The sequence below is a fragment of the Petaurus breviceps genome, unplaced genomic scaffold, assembly GCF_028583685.1.
Source record: "Petaurus breviceps papuanus isolate PSGF00001 unplaced genomic scaffold, PetGlider_PUasm1.0 90418, whole genome shotgun sequence".
In the NCBI taxonomy this organism is placed as follows: Eukaryota; Metazoa; Chordata; class Mammalia; order Diprotodontia; family Petauridae; genus Petaurus; species Petaurus breviceps.
Window position 1 is genome coordinate 1,900,134 of NW_027187246.1, and position 22,189 is coordinate 1,922,322.

Sequence of the window (22,189 nt, forward strand, 5' to 3'; positions counted from 1 at the left end):
TGTTCTCCAGTTTGTCCTTTTTCCGCTGTATCACATTACTTCCTTTGTTCTATCCCCATTCTTGCCATAGTGACACAGACTATTAGAATAGAAAATGTGGCAGAATAGAAAACATAACATTTGGAATTGGGAAATGTGGATTTTCATCCTGCCTCAGATTATTGTCATCCATAAAGTTATGGATATGTTATTTAACTTCTCAGAAACTTTTTTTCTTTAATTGTAAAATAGGTATAGTCATGCAATATATTTATTGTCTACCTAACAGTGTCATGGGGAAAGTAGTTTACAAGCCCTAAAGTGCTATATAAAGGAGTTATTGTTTAACATGTATCACTGGATTTGAATCAGAAAAGCATGAAAGAATACAGAATTGTAACTGGGATCAAAGAATTGAGAGTTAAAAAGTTCCCTAACTCAGTTAGTCTTTTTTATAGAAGAAGAAACAAAGGCTCAGAATGAAGATGTAAATTCTCTAAGGTAACACTGTTAAAAAACATCAGGTTTCGAATCCAGATCCTCAGACTCCAAAACCCATGTTCTTCTCATTGAACCAAACAGCATTGTGAGAAAGTTGAACTTTGTTCACTGACTGTATTCTGTAGGGGGCAAGGTTTGAATACTACTGCTTTTCCGTTTGCTAGTATGTTTCCTTTTCTTTACCAGTTATCTGCTTTGCAGGACAGCATGTAAAAGAGAACAATTGACTTTGGGCTCTCTAACTTGGAGGAGGTTACCTTCCACTGTTTGAAAGTTGTTCTTATATTTATTGGAACCTGCACAGAAACATTAACGGAAACGGAGCTGTCAATTTTAATCTAATTCTCAACTTGCCCAGCCTCAGGGGAGAAAAAAGTTATTAAGGAAACTGAGTGGAGCTCAACATGTAGCTGAAACAGAACTTTGCGCTAAATTATTTTTCTCCAGAATTTGCTTTGAGACTATGATTTTTATTTTTTTGTTAGAGAGGTGCTTCATGCTAACAGATTTGGATTATTGGAGATAGCTATAGTGAGGTAGAAAGAGCCTTGAGTTTGGCATCAGAAGACCTGGTTATGAAGCTCAAGATATCTCACTCCAAACCTAGCCTTCTTGCCACTAAATCAGCAGTTCTCAAACTTTCTGATTTCAGGGCCCCTTTGCACTAAGTTATGGAGGATAGCAAAGAGCTTTAATTTATGTGGGTTATATCTACTTATATCTGCCATATTAGAAATTTAAACTCGTCATTTTTTAAAAAACAATATAAATCCACTAAAAATAATAAGCCTACTTTATGTTAACATAAATAACATTTAATGAAAGACAACCATATTTTCTAAAACAAAAACAATTTAGCAAGAATAGTGGCATTTTTGCATATTTTTTCAAATCTCTTTAATGTCTGGCTTAATAGAAGACAGCTGAATTTTCATATCTGCTTCTACGTTCAATCTGTTGTGATAGATTATTTTGGCTGAAGAAAATCCAGCCACACACATATATATTTGCAAAAGAAGGGGAGCTTTAATAAGCAAATAACACCTAACTTTTACAAAGAAAATGACCTCACAGACCCCTGAAAGTGTCTCAGGGACCTCCAGAAGTTTAAAGACCATGCTTTTGGAACTGCCATACTACATCATACTATTGATAACTATCATGCTACTGTGGGAAAGTGATTTCTGTTCTCTGCATTACTGTTTTCTTATTTGCAAAATGCTAGTGATAATACCTATATTAATGGATATATTGAATATCATAAACCTGAAAGCATTATGTAAGTATCAATTGTTATTAATAACAATTTCTATGTATATCAATAACCTTTTGTTGTTGGTTTTTTTTTTTGTTTTTTCTTTTTCATCAATATGGTAGCTTCTTTCATGGATACGTATTACAATCTATGTTGTTTCTGTTGTTCAGTCTTCCTAACTCCTTTTGGGTTTTTCTTGGCCAAGATACTGGAGTGGTTTGCCATTTCCTTCTCCAGCTCATTTAACAGATGAGGAAACCGAGGCAAACAGGGTGAAGTGAGTTGCCCAGGTTCACACAGCTTGTAAGTTTCTGAGGCCAGATTTGAACTCATGAAGATGAGTCTTCCTGACTCCAGGTCCGGCACTCCATCCACTGTGCCACCAAGCTGCCCACAATATATTGTGTTTTTATATAAACTTACTTATACATTGTTAATTATGATTAATCCTAATACTGTTGTTATTACTTCTACTATTGATGGTGGTGCTGATGATGATAATGATGATGATTAGCCTTGATAAAAAACAGATGGGCAACTAGGATAGAATGGTAGTGCTGCAGTCAGGAATCTAGCTTCAGACACTTACTAGCTGTGTGACCCTGTACAACTCACCTTACTCTGTTTGTCTCAATTCCTCATCTGTTAAATGAGCTGAAGAAGGAAATGGCAAATAACTCAGAAAACCCCCAAATGAGGTAATGAAGAGTTAGACACAACTATGAAAATGACTGAACAACAACAACAAAGATGGCACAGAGGATTTCTTCTGGAAAGATTTTATTATTTGCATTTTAATGATAATGTAGTTGGATTGCTTTGTAATTCAGTCTGACAAGAAAATTAAATATTGATCATTTCTATGATGTGAGTTGATACTTAAAAATAATCCTATATGAAGTTATATTGTTACTGTGTTCCAAATAATTTTCATACATATAATCTCTGTTAGTCTCAAAATATTCCTCAAAGTAGAGAAAGACAGGGCAAGGGAGTCATGGAATCGTGGATTATATCTTAAAAAATTTAATCCTAGAGGTCATCTAGTACAAAATTCTCAATTTACAGATTGGGAAACTGAAATCCAGACAGATTTAGTCATTTATCCTAGAACACATAGGTAGCAAGGAGTAAGATCAGGATTTGAATTCAAGTTCTTGGCATCTAAACTAATCCTTTTTCTACTGCATCATAGTATTATCTGATTTGGTAGATAGCTAAGTGTAGCACAAAGAAGGTAAGCAGGGGAATAATGTTGAAAACTTGAACCTGAGATCTTGTCTCCCATCTCTAGTCCAGTTCTTTTTTTTTTTAATCACCTTTTCTGGTAATAATCCTCAATCAAGAAATTATGGTGTCAGTCTCATGTCTTCAACATGACAAATTCTGTGCCTCCATTTGCCATACATAAAATTATATAATACTAGCAGAGGAGCAGAGAGAAAATGGTTGACTATTGACTAGATGAAATTAAAGAAAAGAAAATGAAATAACATTAATTTAATGGAATATTATTATGTAATGTAAAATGTCAAACATGAAGAATTCAGAGAAAAACTGGAAGATTTAAGTGATTTCATATAGAATAAAATAAGTAAAACCCAAAAGGACAATACTTGTCTCTACAATAATGCAAATGAAAAGATAAGTAAAAGGAATTTGAACTTTGAGTAATGAGAATACAAATGAAGATCTTAGACAAGAGATAATAGGCATAATAAAGCATAGCTCTTTCATCATGTCAGAGATGTGGGGAAATACTAGGGTAGAATATTATATATAATCTCAGACAGGGTTTTCCTATCAAATATTTTTCTCTAAATAATTTTTCCTTGTCCTAATGGAGTATTTAAACTACAGGGGGTGGGGGTGGGGGAATGAATGATACAAAGACAGAAGTCATCAATAAAATACATTTTAAATAGCATATTGCCAACATGCAAATGGCTTATTTAATAGTGTCCTCATGATAGCCTAGAAATAAAAAAGACTAGATTCTGAACCTTGCCTCAGAGATTTACTAGCTGTGTGACCTTGGGCAAATCACTAGGCTTTTCTCAGCCTTAGTTTTCTCAGCTGCAAAATGGGGAGAATAATAGTACATTCCTCCCAGGGTTGTTGTGAGGATCAAATGAGAAAATCGTTATAAAAGCACGTGGCACAGTACCTAACACATAATAAGCACTATATAAATATTGTATCATCATCTCACAAGGTTATCATTAGGATCAAACAGGATTATCAATGTAAGTACTTTATAACTTTCAATTGCCATACAAATGCTATTATTGTTGTTATTATTATTGAGAACTAGTAGTACAAGCAGTATGCAATCAAGCAACAAGCACTTCTTTATCACTACTATGTGCTAAGCTTTGTATTTGGGACTAGGGATATAAAGGCTGCAGTCAAATAATCTCTGCCCTCAAGCAACTTATGTTCTATTTGGGAAAACAACTTGTATACATACATACATGCATATATATATTCAAGGTAAATACAAAACAATTGGGTTTGGTGTCACTAGTAACCACAGGAATCAAGAGAGGCCTTATGCAGGAGATGGCACTGGAGCTATAGGAAGGACACTGGGGATTCTCAGAAAAGTCATGTTTCTTTAATCATAAACCACCATGAAATAGGAGAGAAGCAATGTGAGAGTACTAAATATGGGGGAAATCATAGGAAGAAACATAGACAAATTCAGGAAAAAAGTTAAAGTCAAGATAAATGAAGATAGTGAATTGAGTTTCAGTTCTCTGAATTTTTAATCTGAGGTTAATAGCTTTGGTTAATACTGAGGAGTAACAAGGATGGTTTGAAGGGAAGGTCAGATTACAGAATATTCCTGTCCAGAAGATCCATGGGTTCCTAAGTGACACAGAATGTGTCCTATTATCTAGCAACTACTGAGTTATCATATCAAAAGAGTTCTTACCTAAAACTGTAATAGGGAAGTAACTGCTAATGTAAGGGCTATTGAGATCAATAGATAGATTTATTAGATAAGAAACCAAAGTAACAAAAAAAGAATAAAATGAATAAACAGAGAGTCTCTGTTGTGTGTGTGTGAGAGAGAGACACAGAGAGAGAGAGAGACAGAGAGAGACAGAGAGACAGAGAGACAGAGAGAGAGATAGAGAGAGAGAAATGAGAGAATTTGTTTTCTGGTTTGTGAATTATTTGAATGATGACAATGAATCAAATCAGCAATCATTTATTTAATGCTTTGTGCAGGACACTGTGCTGGGTGCTTTGGCGAAGTAGAAGACATGGTTCCTGTCCTCAAGTAACTTACAATCTAGTTGAGGAGACAAGAGTGTTGCATAGTGGATAGAGTGCTGGACTTGGAGTCAGCAATATCTGGGTTTCAATCCTGATACAGAAACTTACTAGCTGTGTGACCTTGGGTAAGTCACTTAATTTTTCTGAACATCAGTTTGTTAGTCTTTAAAATAAGGAGATTTGACTCAATGACTTTAAGATTCCTTTAGTTCTAAATCCATGATCCAATGACCCTAAAACATAAATATATGAAAAAGTAATGATCAGTAATAAGATATGATTAGTAATTCAAAATGAGTAAAACCATTCAACTTCAAGAATTTACATTCTCATTACAAGCATTCAGAATGTACACATGTGAGTATGGTATAAGATAAATTACAATACAAAAATCAATCAAATGGTGATCAATACAATTTAAATAAGAAAAGATAATTATCAGATGGGATGATTAAGGAAGTTTTCATAAAGGACTTGACATCTGAGGTTTTGCATCAATGGAAGAGAAGGGTTTCAAAAAGTGAAAATGAGGAGGGAACACATTTCAAGAAAGGGAGCTGATGACCTGAATAAATATATGTGTGATGGTGGCAGAAAAAATTGTGAGTATCTGGCAGAATCTTCTGACTGAAATATGCATAAGAAGCTCTTAAGTTCCTACCTGAGAAACTTGTAAACTTTTCGGTAAGTATAGGGAGAAAGGAAGGCTTTTGAGCAGAGGAGTGCCCTAATCAAAACTGTGATTTAGTTGCTTAGGATGAAAGATCATGATGAGAGAAACCAAGTCAAAGAGGGTAGGAAGCTATGCAATAAACCCATATTACAGCTTTCAATGGTTAATTACCAAATGAGCTCCAGAGACTATAAGTATAATAGAAATTCAGAAGAGGGAGCTATTACATCAGACTGGAGTGGTCAGGACAGACTGTATAGAGAAACTTTATTTTGAGCTGGATTTTAAAGGATGTTAGTATTTGGACAGGCAAGGTGCCCTGCATATTGAAGAATTTTGTTTATTTGTTTGTTTTTTAGTAAATCTTTGAATAGAATTGAATTAGTTGAAACATTTTGGGCAAAAACACAAAGATGGGAAATCTCTAAGTGTATAAGTAAGTTTAGTAATCTTATATGATATTTGCTAGGTACATAAATGCTAATGTCTTTATGCAATCATAGTTCCTATCAAGTAATCAATGAACAAACATTTATTAATTACTTCCTATGTGTCAGGTACTGTGATAAGCTCTGGGAGTGCCAAGAAAGTCAAAAACACTGTTCCTACCCCTTAAGCAGCTCATAGTCAGATGAGAGAGAAAGCATACAAACAGCTAGGTACATTCAGGATACTTGTATAAATGAGAGATAATCAAAGTAGAAAGGCCCTAAGGACTGGGGAGATCGGAATAGGCCCCTTGCAGATGGTGAGATATGAGGCAAGTCTTGAGGGAAACTGGTAGTTGGGGGAGGGGGAGAAGGAGATATTTTAAAGTTTGTGAGATAGGTGTTACAGGTATTGTGCACATTTTGCCAATAAGAAAACTAAGGATCAGAGAGATTAAATTACTGGCCCATGGTGAAAGAACTACTAAATATCAAAACTGAATCCTGCACCCTGTTCTTCTATACTCTAAATCAATTGCTCCATCCATTGTCAGCTCTTTGCCTTTATGAGAGTTACATCATGGTAAAGGGGAGTGGGGATAAAGAAACAAGCAGAGCTAATCATAATATACCACATTTTGTGAGCTCCCTACAGAAGCAAAAAAGCGAATGCTAGGTGAGGTTCATAGGAGAATGTTTTGCACGTGTATGATTTTTAGGCAGAGTTAAGAAGACTAAAATGTTCATGGATCCCGTGTCTCAAGAATAACACACTAAGTTCTAATGAAATTGGCAAAACACAAACTTGAAAGAAATAATGGGAACATATTCATCATTTCTTCTTTGCTTTGTAAACATAAATAGGGATTTTTCATTCATTACATCTAGTTTTGCTTTAAGGATAATAAATTCAGAGTGAGTCATAAATATTAAATATGTGTGTGTGATGATCTTGAATGGTTTTTATTTTGCTAACAGAGTGAGACTTGGACCCCAACATGGTTTATGATCTTGTGTAATGATAATGCATCTGCTCATTTCAGGAACATAAATGTTCAAGTCAGTTGACTATTTGGAATTTTTAATTCTGCCCTCTCTTGGTGTTAGCAATACCCTCCAAGATGTGTCCCAGAATGGACAGTCTATTCTAGTGTAGAAAGAATAATGACCACATTCGTTTATTTCTGGCTCTTTCCCAAGTGGGCCCTTTTATACAAGGACCTACTCTGATATCTGCACAGGAACGTAAGCACTATTAGGATCATGAATGAAACCCCTCAAAATTGTTTTGAAAAATAGATTTTTCTCTTATTTTTCCTAGCTGGTCTTCTTGAGAGGAAATCAGAATTCTCCCTTATTCTCACACAATCTCCTTTCCTAAAAAAATAAATTGGTTTTTGACAATTAAGTAAAGTATATTAGGTCACTTTTTTGACCTTACTAATATTTTAGAAAGTTATTTAATTTTCCTACCTTTCACAATTGCAAGGAAAAAAAAAACCTCAAGTTGGGAATTAGAAAAGGCAGCCAGGTGCAATTGAGAACACGTCAAAATTTGAATCAATGAACCTGGGTTTGAGTTCTGGTCCTCTCTCTTACTGCCTCTTGGTTATTGAGCAAATCATATAACTTCTCTAGGGATCATTTTCTCTCCTCTATGGAAAAAGATGCATGGACTCACTACAGTTCCTCTCCAGTGCCTTCCAGGTCTTAATCCATGATTCAGTGATCTCATTTTTATGTTGAGGGAATGGCTTGTTTAAGGCAATGAATACTCAGAAATTGACTTCCTAATGTTTTCTTTTCCAATTATGTTTTATAGTGGTTTATCAGTTCACAAGATATTTATTGAGAGTTTCCTCTCTGTGCATCACACTGTCTTGGACCTCCATCAGACGTTCAGGAACAACATATGGTTTGGTGTCTGCCATGTAGGAACTTAAAGCTTTACTGAAAAGACAAGAATTATACTCATAAAACAAAACAATACAAGACAGTATAAAATAAAGGTATAGATGGCACAATATTAATAAGCTTTCAGAATACATGGCATGTGCCTCATGCTAGGCAGAGAGAGAGAAAGAGAGACAGACAGACAGACAGAGAGACTGACTGACCAGTCTAGGCTGGAATTATTATGAGAAATGAAAGTTTACTGATAGGATTTGAGAATCCTTAAATTACTGATGCAGTAAAACGAGGAGATGTTCTGTGGGCATAGTAATTCTTCACCATTCAAAGAACAACTGAGGAAGGAAAGAAGAAAGGGAGAGAAAAAGAGACAGGGAGAGAAAGAGCACAAGCACAGAGCAGTCAACTTTAAAAGGATACATGACCTTAGCTCTTTATGTCCGGTCCCACATTTCCAAAGGCATGTCTCTATGTGGATACCTCACCAGGATCTCTGACATAACATGCCCAAAGTTTTTTTTTTCTTCTAATTTTGTCAAGTTTTCTCTTTTCCCTCAATCCACATTCATTCAACCTCCATATTGACAACCTTTATCTATTCCTACTATCATATAATATATGTTTATATAATATATAACATATTATACATATATAATATAATATGACCTACCGTCATATTATAGACTTTCCTTCTGTACCATTATACCCCTTCTGAACTATTGATATAGCTTCTAATTTATATTCCATACCACTGTCAGACTTATTGTCTTTATGAATAGAACCAGTCATGTCACTCTTTTGCTCAAAACTCTTCATTGGTTCCCTTAAGATCTTACACTTTAAAGGTTTAAAGGGAATTTAGAGATAATGTAAGGCAAAGGGTTTTAACCTGGGGTCCATGGATGTTAAAGAGGTCCATGATTTCTAGAAATCCATGAACTTAGATTGGAAAATTGTATGTTTCAATATAATTTGTTTTCTTTACAATCCTTATGAATTTTATTTTATGCATTTAAAGCCACTCTTTTGAGAAGTGATTCATAGGCTTCTCCAGACAGTCAAGGAGAGGTACATCACACACACACACACACACACACACACACACACACACACACACATTTGAGAACCTTTGATCTAGTCCAAACTTCTAATTTTAAAGGTGAGGAATGTGAAGCCCAAGGTGGGCAAATGGTTGCTACTCTAATCTACATACTGTGACTCCAAGTTCATCACATCTGCCACTGCCCCACAATGCCTCTTCTACTAAATAATTATCATACTTCTTTACTACTCAATCATTCAAGGCTTTCCAGTCTTTTTTTTTTTAAGCATTTGGGGTTAAGTAACTTCCTCAAGCTTACACAGCCAGTTGTTTCTGGGTGTGGTGCTAAGTATCTGAGCCCAGATTGGATCCCCAGGTCATCCCGACCCTGGAGCCAGTGCTCTTACTCACTGATCCACCTGGCTGCCCCTCCAGTCTTTCAATACCTAATCTTTTCAGTCTTACCTTGCTCTTCCCTCATTGCTCCAACTGTTCCTATTGTGCTAGAGAAACCTGCTTCCATTCTTATGTCCTTATTGTTCTTCCTCCTCTCTCCCAGTCAAACTCCACCTCTTTAATTAGTATTCCTAGTTTAAAGTCCATTCCAAATGCTAACTGGTCCATAAAAATTACATATTGCCTCAGGGATTAAAAAAACACCAGCCCTCTATTATTTGACATTTGAAGCTCTGGCTTGAACCTGGTTTTTCAGACTTTCTTTGTCATACTCATTCTACAGTTTGATGCACTATGTGGTACATCCCTAGTCGCCTACTTCTTGTTGTCTGGTATTGCATCTCTCAACTCTGGGCTTTTGCTCAGGCTGTCACTCATGTTTGGAATGCATGCCCTTCTTATGTCCACATTTAGAATCCTTAACTTTAAAGTTCAACTCAAGAGGCACATCCTGTGAGGCTTCTTGTGATACCCCTCAGCTGCTAATGGTTCCCTATGCCCAAATGACCTTGTATTCAGTTTCTTTATTTTGTATTTATTTAGAGTGTTTTTTACCTGATGGAATGTAAGCTCCTTGAATGGGTGGTTTCATTTTTGTTGTATCCCCACTCCTACTACAGTACCTGATGCATAGTAGGTGCTAAATGCTTGTTGATTGATTTCCTGATTCTCCCAGTCAATAATGGCCTTCCTACTTTCACAACATACATAATTTTGCTCATACCACTCATTTTCTTGTTTACCTTCTTATGTATAGTAATTTATGATGTGAAATTAGAGATGACTGTGCAGATTAGTGGGCAGTTAGGTGGCACAGTAGATACAGTGCCAGGCCTGGAGTCAGGAAGATTCATTTTTATACGTTGAAATCTGGCCTCAGACATTTATTAGCTAAGTGACCCTGAACAAGTCACTCAACTCTCTTTAACTCAGTTTCCTCATCTGTAAAATGAGCTAGCAAAGGAAATGGCAAACCACTCCATTATCTTTGTCAAGAAAAGCTCAGTTTGAGTCACAAAGAGTCAGATTCAATTGAAACAACTCAGCAACAACAAAAAATAATTTAGTACTTCAGTTTTATAATTTCTCATAACTGAGAATCGTAAATAACTTAAATTTTATTATTTTCTGAACTTCTTAAGAGCAATGACCATGAACTATTTCCTTTCTATATTTTGTAAAGTGCCTTCTAGAGCAAAGATTCTCAAAGCATAGTACAATGACCACTGGGAATCCCTGAGAGGGTTCATGAGGTCAAAGCCATTTTCATATTAATACTAAGATATTTAATTCTTAATATGGTTAATATCAATAGATATATTTTTATGAGTAAAAAAGGATTGCTAAGAACAAAAAGCTTGGGAACTACTGGTCTATACTACTGTGTACATAATGGGTGCTTGATAAGTATTCCCTGATTAGGTCACAAAAATTGGGCTACTTTAATGGTAGTATGCTATACACAGCAGGTAAGATTTTATTTCCATTCTGCTTGGTCAGAACAAATAGGGAGTATTATGTTCAGTTCTGAGTTTTGCAGTTTTAGTAGGATGTGCAAACAAAATGGAATAAAAAGGCTAGGCAAGAGAATGAAAGGATGAGGGTACTAGCAATTGTCAGGTGAAGCTTAGCTGAAGGTACTAAGAATACCTAATATGGAAAACAAAACAACAATAAAACTTGAGGAAGGTGGGGAACATAATTGCCTTTAAGTATTTGAAATTCTATCATGTTGAACCTTTATTCTTGATAGTTCCAAGGAATAACATAAGGACCCATAGAAGAACAATGTAAGGAGGACAAATATAAGGAAAAACTCACTTTCAAAGTTGTCCACAATGGAATGGGTTGTATTAGGAAGTAGTGAAGTCCTTGAGGACACCACCAGTAGAGGCTCAGTGTTATTTCCAAATCCTCACTCTCACTCACTCCACAGATCTAGTAAATTGCCAGATCTTGTCATTTTTATCTTCATAACACCTTTACTATTTAACCTCTTCTCTCTACTCAGATAGCCTCCATCCTAGTTCAGGCTCTCATGACCTCTAGCCTAGGCTCTTGTAATAGCTTTCTAACTGGTTTGTTTGCTTCATATCCCTTCCCACTCCAATCCACATTCCTTTCAGCTGCCAAAGCATTTTTCCCAAATGAAGGTCTGATCATGTCATGCACCTACTCAGGAAACTCCAATGGTTCTTTATTAACATTGAGATCGATATAACATCTCCTGTTTGGCATTTAAATCTCTTAGCAATCTGTCCCCTTTAAAGGTTCTCAGACCTTCCAAATATTCTTGCAGTTTATTTTCCTTCACACACTCCATGAAGTACACACACCCTGGCCTACTTGTTACACACACACACACGCACACGCACATACACACACATACACATGTAACTTCCATCTCCTATCTCCATGCCTTTTCATTGGTTGTTCTTTCATTTTAAAAATGTTTTCCCTCGTTTCTACCTTAGGTCCCCTGGTTTCCTCCAAGATTCAGTTTAAATCCCTCCTTTTGAAGGTAACTATTCCCAGTACCCACCATGTCCCCTTTCCCCTCCTCCCCTCTCATCCTCATTTGCTAAGGCCTTCCCTCTGAAATATTACTTTCAATGTACTCTTATATTTTATATTAACCAGTTATTTTCATTTTTGACTCCTCCCATTAAGAAGTCTTCTCTTTGAGAACATAACAAATGCCTATTGATTGGCTGCCCAGAAGTACTAAGGCAGAAGCTGAATAATTACCTGACAGGGTTGTTACATAGGAGATAGTATTATGTTTGGAGTGGGAAGTTGAACTATATACTATCTAGAGTAATTTCCACCTCTAATTTTCTGTGAGTGCAGGTTCTATTAAGCCTAGGACTAGAGCACTTCCTCCAATTCTCTCTCCTTTTCCTCATTCCCACCTTTCAGTTCATCCTTTACTACATGGATTGTGAGCTGTCGTTCAATGAATCAATCAGAAGGCTTTCATTAAACATTTGCTATGTGCCAACCCTCATGCCCAGTATTGGGAGGGAGAGGGGATTCAAAGAAAAAAACAAAAACAACACTTTTCCTTAATGATTTTATATCCCATTTGCTTCCCCAGACAGTTAGAAGGAAAGCATTCATTTAGCTTTCCTAATCCCTCTTCCTATTCTGTCCTGGAGGGGTGGCAACCTAGCAGTAATCGTCTCAGCAAGTAGCCAAAGGGTCTACATAAAGAGGGCCTTCTTTTCTACTTCATGTCCTCATAATTCCCATAAGATGCCACCTTGGATTTCCCCTGAGCAAAAATGTGGGAGGCAGTGTCCATAGGATCAGAAATTGGTTCAAAAACATTTTACAATTAAAAAAAAAAGAATAAAATACCTAAACTTTATCCCAGATGATTTGGCCCCAACCCTTTCTAAACTTCTCTGTATTTCAATTAAGTTTATTAAGGTCCTACTGTGTACATGGTACAGTGTTAGGCAAGATTGCTATTATCATTATTATTATTATGAATAGTTTTAGAATTCAATAGATAAGGTAGGATATCAGTGAGAGCCAGGATTCCTGGTCAATATTGTTACCCAGAATCATAAAAGGTCAGGAGGACTATTTTTACTAGAGACCTATTTGGACATTGCTTTATTTATTTACCCAGTGAGTATCTCTTATTGGCACATGGTAGGTACCATTTGGTTCCACTTAAAAAATAAATAGTTCTGTACCTGCCACTTTGATTGAAGCAACTAAAAGGGCCCTTGAAGACTCAGACTGCTGGAGTTTATTCACAACAATCAATGTGAATTATTGGGCAGAGAGGTGGATGGAGCGGAAGAGACAGGCTTTTTTTTTTCCATCCCCACCCCCTCCTTTCACTCCTCCCTGTCTTGTTTTCCTTTCTCTCCACTGCGGATTGCTCATCTCCTAGGATCGAGTAGATTTTGGGACAGCAATCAGGTCAGACTGCAGTTTGAATCAGATGCTTCTGCACTTGAGCCCACGCACAGAGACGAGCTTTAGCACCTGCTAACAGAGAAGCGCTTGAACTCTTTGCCTGCTGAGTGCAGAGGTGTTACCACGATAGCGGCAAGAGGGCAGGGGAGGAGGGAAAGGGAGGATTGGGAATGCCTCACGATGGGCAGGTGTGCCCTGAAAACAAACAAACAAATAAAAAAAGAGCCACAGGCTTGACACAGATATGGCTGGTAGCGATCCAGCCCTTGTTGAGCTTTGCTTCAGCCCTGGGGCTAAGGACACTTCTCTATAAATGAACTTCCTGTTCTTAATGTAATATAGAAACTTGAATTTCCTAATGAGCATTTTAAAAATCAAAATTGATTTTGTAATTAAGGTAGTACTACTAGATTGGACAAAGTTTATTGAGAGAAAAATATATTATGCTTAGATTCTTTACGTCATTTCAAGATATTAAAAAGCACATATTGGGTGGAGGGATGAATTTTAGCTGTCAGCTGTTGGTTTCAAATAATATTTGTTTGGCTCTGAAAAGGGCAGTTATGGTCTCTAGATGAAATGCTTCCTGGCATCATGTGCCAGTAGCTCCTAATTTCGATTTGTGATGTCCCTTCTTTTTTACGTTCTGGCCTCTATATAGGATTGTGACGACCATTCATTCTAGCTTGCAATGTGGTTGGAAATTAAGCTGTGAAACATCCGTAATCAATTTCACACTATCCCCAAAGTAGGCCTGAAGTAGGAAGGCTGTTGCATAAACACTCCTGTATTGCTCAGACCACTGATGCAAATAAAACAATTAACTTACCTGCTCAGAGCTTTCATAACAGGAAATGTGTTGAAAAACATTATAAATAATGCTTAATGCTTATAATTCAGTGATGATGATGAGGTTGGGGGGGGGAGTAATCCAAAAAGTATCAAAATGAAACCAGAAGTGGCTATGTAGATTGGTAGTAGCTAAATTACCCAAACTAGCATATTCCAAATGATGTTCTGTGAGATGTGAATAAAGCCTACATGAGAAAATCTGCATGCTACTTATTTTTCTCTTAAATTATTAAATATAAAATCACACACATGTCAAAAATATATGCAGCAATTTTTTTTTACTATGAACAAAGGCTTATTTCCATCTGTTTTGCTCCAAAATTTCTCCAACCTTCTAAACCAGTATTTATACCCCTCTATTTTATATTTGTATTAATTTGTAATTTGCATTTGTAATTCATATCAACCTATTTAGGTCTAAAGGTGTTCCACAGCTAAATTAATATGGAAAATGCCAAATTTATATTTCCTTCAAAGTCCATCTCAAATCTTGCTTCCTTTCACCATCTCAGACTACATTAATATTTTTCTCTCTTTTATGCAGCTATAATTCATAGAGAACTATGGTTGTTGTATTGTGTTTTGTGAAGTTTTGGCAGGGTCAGAGTTCTGATTTCATTGGCATGGTGAATTCTGAGTGTTTTTGCCCTCTCTGATATCGAGTTGACAATTTGACTAATCCTAGCTCACATTCATTTGTACACTTTACAAAGCATTTTGCATAATTTATCTCATTTTATGCTCATAATGACCCTGTGAAATAGATGCTTTTATTATCTTTATTTTACAGATGAGGAAGATGAGACCCAGAGAGGTTGATTAACTTACCCAAGGTCACAGGTAGTAGGTGGCAGAGCTAGGATTTGAACTCTGGTCTGTATTCAAAGGAGCCACTATACCATGAGTCTTTAAGAGACACAAAAGACAGAACATAGGTCTTTGGAAAATTGCTAGATCTGTTGACCTTTGTACATGAAGCAGTGTGTTTTCCTGAGTAAATTTTCAGTGCTTCCTTTGTGAGTAACAAAACCCTCAGAAGATTCATTCTTTAGGGGAATATCTTGTTTCAGCCATTGTTCAACAATGAAGGAAAGAGACCAATATTATTTCAATGGTAATGGCTTGTGTTACATAGCTCTGAGCTGGGGTAGTTTTCCAACAACCCATTTGATTTGATTAGTCTCCTCTTAGCCAATGCACTGGTCAAAAGTTGAGTCCTATATCATTCCATGTGTAATAACATGTTAGTTCTCATATATGACCAACAGAACTCTGACGCTTGCCTACATACAAACTTAATTATTTAATCAGTTTCAATTTTACTCCTGCTTTTAAAGGGACATGGCTATGGAGTTTGGGCAATGGGATATAGACACTCATTCCTCCAAATGTTTTATCATAACCCAGACTCAAAGCTAGTGGGGGAAGAGATGAAAGTGACTAATAATATTGAAGTGTCTAGTACTTGGAGTAATCACTGTGATTTCTGCCCACTAAAATATGAATGGACAAAGACCTACAAGTTGACAGATAATTATTTCTCTACTACTGTATGCCATGAATAGAAGCTGTGGGGCTACAGAAGCAACATATAATACCATTCTGATGAGTAAGAGAGTCCAATGGAGTTTTAGATTAGAAAATCAATATGTGCTTTTCCATTAAAACAATACATGCACTCACACACTTAGCATGCAGTGTTTATTCATTCAACATACATTTATTAAATACCTACTATATACCAACACTATGTAGACACCATGGATGTGCAAAGTGAAAAACAAAACAGTTCCTGTTCTCAAGGAGTTTATATTCTATCATAATTTATTTATTATCATTAAAATAAGGGCATATTTGGGAGTTAGTGCAGATAGTTCACCTCAACTCTTACCTTTGCAGTCCAAATTTCTATAATGTATCACTGTCTAGTAGAAAGAACACTGTATCTGTAGTCAGAAGATCTGGGTTTGAAATCCAACTTGATTGCTTACTACCTTTGTGACCTTGAAATTTTCGCTTCCCTCCCTCCTCATTTTCCTCAATTATAAAATGAATTCCCTTCTAGCTGTAAACTCTACTCATGACTGTCACCTATTGCAGATACTTTCCTTGTACTCCAAAATATTGCATTTTTCTACATGTAACAAGCACAAAGGAACCCAAGCATGAGACCTCTGTAAGGGGCCAAGACTTGTTCTTAGTCCATCCCCATTGTATTTATGATATAACAAATATAGGATATATAAGACATTTGGATAAAGGGGGAGGGGTGACTATTTTTTTTAATTTATTTTAGAGTGTTATAGATATTTGGTCTGGTTTCATAGCTTTCTTCAAGAATATCCATTTGAGCAGAGAAAGCCGTCTGTCTTTCTAGGGACAGGCAAAGAACTCATTGTTCATTGTGAGCAGACATCAGCTACAGAAATATGCATATATCAGCATATTTAGTGACAGCCATACTCTTTGTAATTTGACATCTCAGTCAAGTTTGTCTTTGAGTCAGGCAGAAATAGAAGTAGCTCGCCCCCTCCTCCTCATCCCTTCAAAAGGAAAAAAAGTCCCATAATTCCAGCGTTCACCTTGTGTTGAGTGATGAACTCACCTAGCTAAAGGAACCAGACCATAACTGCCCCCTTCCTGTCATGATTTTTCCAATATTTACAATATTTAGATAATACCTATAGGTTCTTAATAGGTCAGAAATTTACTTTGATGTATTTGATTTTTTGCTCTGGTTCTAGTTATTATCATATAGTTACAAAATCTTAGTACTAGAAGGAAAATTATGGAACATTTAGTCCAAGAATTTTTTGATCTCTTTTTTTTTTCTGTCATGGGTTCCTTTGGCAGGCTGATGGAGCATATGAACCTCTTCTGAGAAAAAAAATGATTATATGTATTAAATAAAATATATAAGACTAAAAGAAAACCAATTATTTTGAAGTACACTTATCACTATATTAAAACAAAAAAGTTACATAACTCATGTAAAAAAGAAAAATTTATTCACTCCAACCATTTTCATTGTAAAGAAGAGAAACTGAGGACAGCAGGGGATAAGTGACTTAGCCAAGGTGATACAGTTAATACAAAACAAGAAATAGGACACTGGTTTCCTAACACCTTATCTAGGACCTTTGCTAAAATAGCATGTCATTTTTTACATTTGTGTGAATCATGACAGCTAAGTTTACTTGAATGTGTGTTTTGATACATACAATAGCAATACCATCGAAAGAATCTGAAAGTTTCTATTCTATGTCAGTAACTAGGAATTGTGATTTTACTCATTTGGATATTCTCTCAGTAGTACATTTTAATAAATGCTTATTGATTGATAGGCAATCAAAAAATATTCAGTAGTGCCTCCCATGTGCCAGGAATCATGCTAAATTCAGGTATATAAAGACCACAATGAGATAGTTACCACCTTACAGATCTTGCTCTATCAGGAAGAACAGAAATAATTTGTGCCCATATATGTTGTTCTGTTATTTTTCAGTCATGTCCACCTCTTTGTGACCCCATTTGGGGTTTCCTTGGAAAAGATACTGGAGCAGTTTGCCATTTACTTTTCCAACTCATTTTACAGATGAGGAAACTGAGGCAAACAGGGTTAAGTGACTTGCCCAGGGTCACACAGCTAGTAAGTTCCTGAGGCCAGATATGAACTCAGGAAGAGGAGTCTTCTTGATTCTAGCCCTGACTTCTATTCGCTACACCTAGATGCCCTATATATGTGCCCCACATATAGCTACACCCATATACATCAGAATAAAATTGATACAAGGCAATTTGGGGGAGGTAGAGGCTTTATTTTTTTTAAAGTAATGCTTGGCCTGGGCTTTGAAAGAAGCTGGTACTCTAAAAGGCAGAGGTGTGAAGAGACTGCATTCCAAACTTGGGGAAAGCACAGTGTATAAAGGCACAGAGATGGTTAATGGAGTATTGTGCATAAGGAAGAGCAAGAAGGCTAATGTGACTGGAATATAAAGTATGTGAAGGCTAGTGGTGTGCAATAAATTTGGAAAGGTAGGCTGAAATGAGATTGTGAAGCCCTTTTAAATGCCACGCAGAGGAACTTGTATTTTATCCTAGAGGCAACAGGAAACTACAGGAGGTTTTCAAGCAGGGGAGTGACATGGTCAGACCTGTGCTTTACAATATCACTTTGGCAGTTGTGCTCAGGATGGATTAGAGAGGGCAGAGAATTGAGAGGGAGAACAATTGGATGATTATTGCAATAATCCAGCCCACCAATGCATACTGAAATATCTCTCGCTTAGTAGATAATTTTCATGAGTTTCTGGAGCTAAAAATATCCATGTCCATGGCCAGACTTATAGGGACAAGCCTCTTTACAGTTAGCTAGGCACATTGTCTTAACTGATCATTAGCCCATGCCCAAACCCAGAGATTTGGAGTGCAAGTACTGATATAATCCTGAAGACCCCAGAGGTTATTTCCATGTCAGGATGAAGCATCAGAGACGAACTTACAGTAAAGAACGTATATTATACTGTACTATCAAATAATCAATCAATCAGCATTTTTAAGTGCCTGCTATGTACCAGACACTGTGCTATTGATTCATTTAGCATTTCGTATTCTAAAGATGATAGGCTATTTGGGAGACAGATAGTAGGTTATAGCTTATTAGATGCAATCTTTTTTTCCTAATTTTTCCTTGATCTCTCTTATTTAATTTTTAAATTCCTTTTTAAGTTATTTCAAGAACTCTCTTTGGGCTTGTGACCTTTTGATGTTATTCTCTGGAGTAGGAGTGACTTTTTTTTAGCTTATTATCTTCCTCTGAATATGAACCCAGATCTTCTTTCATGTCAAAATAGCTATTTATGGTCAGGTTCTTTTTCCTTTGCTTACTTTTATTCATTCGTTGGTTCATTTATTTATTTAGCAACTTATTATTCATCAGGTTTTAATCCCAAGTTATAGCAATGCTGCCTTAGGCCTCAGGTCCTCCTTTCTGTTGTTTTCTGAATTCTGTCCAGGGCTCAAGCTCAGGGACTCCTCTCCTCTACTAAGCCACAGTTAGGGTTCCAACCACCGTATCTGAGACACGTTGCTCCCTGAGTTACGGCACTCATGGGGTTCTGCACTCTCTACTCCTCCTCTACAACCCCACCATGTCTGGCCAGTACCAGTAGGCCAGCTTCCAGAAACAGCAGGGGGTCCCTCAATCTTCCCTTACTCAGGGTCTGCCATTCTTTAGATGAAAGTTTGTGAGGTAAAAGTTTGTGAAGTGGAAGTTCCTGAGGTAAAATTTCTTGAGGCCATGAGTGAGATGTAAGTAGAGGTGAAATTTCTCGAGGTCTGGGTGGCTTCTCTCAGGGCCTGTCATTTATTGATCCAGTGGGGTGGCCTGGAGTTTTCTCTGAGCTTCTCTCAAGTTGTGCCTTTGCCCCTCTATTTTTGTGGCTCCATGTTGGTTTCATGGTGATTTTCTATCTGTGGAAGAAATAAGGAGAGCCTGGAAATTTCCAACCTACTCCATCATCTTACCAGAATATTCTTCAGTCTTGCCAGTTGCTAATATGGGTATGAAACACAGGTTTGAATTCTGATCTCTTTAACCTTTCCCAGTGGTAAAAACTTGTAAATATTGCTGTTTGTCCCATCTATCAGTGTATCTGTCTACTCATGGGAAAGACAATTGTAAAAGGTACAAAAGGATCTATGAGACTTGCTAACACAGAACTTTGCATGGAGTTGAACAGGAACAAAAAGAAAAGACATAATGGAGAGAAAGAGGCGTAAGGAAGGAGAGAGTGAAAGGTAGACAAATAGTGAAAAGAGGGGAGGGAAAGAGAAAGACTGCAATAGAGATAGGCAAAGAGGTAAAATGGGGTGGGGGGAGGTGGAGATGCCTAGAGAGAAAAGGTTAAATTTGTATGATTAGTTGGCCCTATAACTTTTCTAAGATATTATAAATTAATGATACACACCCCTTGGTTAGGAGTTGTTTCATTTTTCATTCTGAATGTTGTCCTATTTTAGATCAAGATCAAAGGATGGGTCAGGATTCATCAGTGTATTCTTAAGTTAACCTTTTGGGAATCAATAGCTCTGAATTCAGAGTACACCTCTTGCTACTCTGACAATAGAATCTTATTGTCAGTGAGAAGAAGTTAAGGATCTGTGTGCCCTAAACTTTCTTTGGCTGCTCTGTTTCAGAAATCACTGAACCTTCTTGGCCCTCATAGTCACTCATTTATAAAACCACAGGGTTGCAACTCTGATGGCCTTCCAGCACAAAATCCATAATCCTAAAATCCTATGAGATCACAATATTTAGAGCTGGAAAGGACCTCAAAGAGTATCTCTGGTCTAGCTCTTCATTTTATAGTTGACAGAATTAAGGCTAAGAGAAGGGTAGTTTTATTTGCCCAAGGTCACACAGCTAGTAACTTACAGAACAAAAATTTCACCCTAAATCTTTGTGCTACAAATTCCATTTGCATGTGTGTTTCCCATTCATCAGTATTTGTAAAAATAGCAATAATTAGGGGAAAAAACTCCCCCAAACTCAGTTTTTCCAAGAAGTAATTTAGTATAATTTTTTTTAGAATTTCTTTTCCTGACTCCCCCACTTCCCATCATATCTCTTATGTAGAACTAGGATTATCTCCATATTTAAAAAAATTCTCAGAAATATTTATTTTATTTGGGGAAATGTACATAATTAATGGCATACTTCTCAAAGCAGAAGTATGTAAATATGTAAGTGACACAGCCGATGAATAAGGTGGGGTGTCATGACCAGCAATATTCTTAAGAGATATAAGAGGGAGATTCTTGTGTTTCAATAATGATCCTGCTTTCATGAGCTCAGAAGTTACAGAAGATGTATGATTATTCGGTGATGCTTGAAGCTAACATTATATGGGTGAGGGTTGAATATTTAAAACAAAATATTGCCTTGCTTCAGTAATTCCTGATGAAGCAAAGAAATTGAGAGCATTGGGATTAGATTGTCATGGCATATTTGTTTCTTTTAGTGGTAATGCGAACTCCAGAGGCAGTCAGAAATAGTGTGGTGCATTGAAATGAGTGGAGGATCTGATGACAGAGGAGATAGGTAGCAACTGTGACTTGTCCACTTGCTCTTTGTGATCTTGGGCAAGTCACTTAAACTCTTTGACCCTCAGTTACCTGAATTATAGAGTGAGGAGATTTGGATTCAATATCCTGCAAGTTCCTTTACACATCTAAATCTCTGATTCTAAACTAGCACATAGTTGGATCTTAAAAAAGGCTTATCACTTACCTGATTTTCACACACATATATATACACATATGTATATGTATACATATAAACATATATGTATACATATATGAGAGAGATCAATGTTCAATGTGTTGGTATTAGGGGAAGGGGAATCCATACATATCAAAAATGAAAGAGTTTGGGTGAAAGGACCTAAATTTCAGTCATGGTTTTTTGACATTGAGTAAGTCAGGCTTAAGTTTTCAGCTGTAAAATGTGGGGCTTGAAATAGATAATTTGTAGGGTCCCTTCCAACTCTAAATCTTATTTTTGGATTTCACATATTTAACTACTTAGTAACTACTCTACAGAACTATAGATTAACTACTGTCACACAAACTTACAAATTATCTGAATTAATTAGCTTCTATTTTTTTCCATATAACATGAGCCCAAAGTTCTTAATTATTGCATGCTATGACAATAATTTGACTCCAGTACATGTTTGAATAGCATGGGAGCTGCTCCAAAGTCATTGACAAGCCATAGTGACATTGATTTTTCCCCTTTAAATTTAATTAAAAGGATAAAATAGTTCAGCAAGCTGGTGAAGAAACTTCCTGTGCCAGATTCTGCTTTTTTG

The 22,189-nt window shown here is 36.5% G+C and overlaps 1 protein-coding gene and 1 pseudogene across 1 annotated transcript in view; both read left to right on the plus strand.

Annotated features, from left to right (window-relative positions):
• LOC138177500 (dnaJ homolog subfamily A member 1 pseudogene) overlaps positions 1–22,189 on the plus strand; it is a 121,563-nt pseudogene that overhangs the window by 78,332 nt on the left and 21,042 nt on the right.
• MYT1L (myelin transcription factor 1 like) overlaps positions 4,987–22,189 on the plus strand; it is a 704,996-nt gene continuing 687,793 nt past the window's right edge. The window contains exon 1 of the mRNA XM_069108684.1: positions 4,987–5,145. The gene's annotated coding sequence lies outside the window, so the exon portion shown is untranslated. The remainder of the gene's footprint in view (positions 5,146–22,189) is intronic.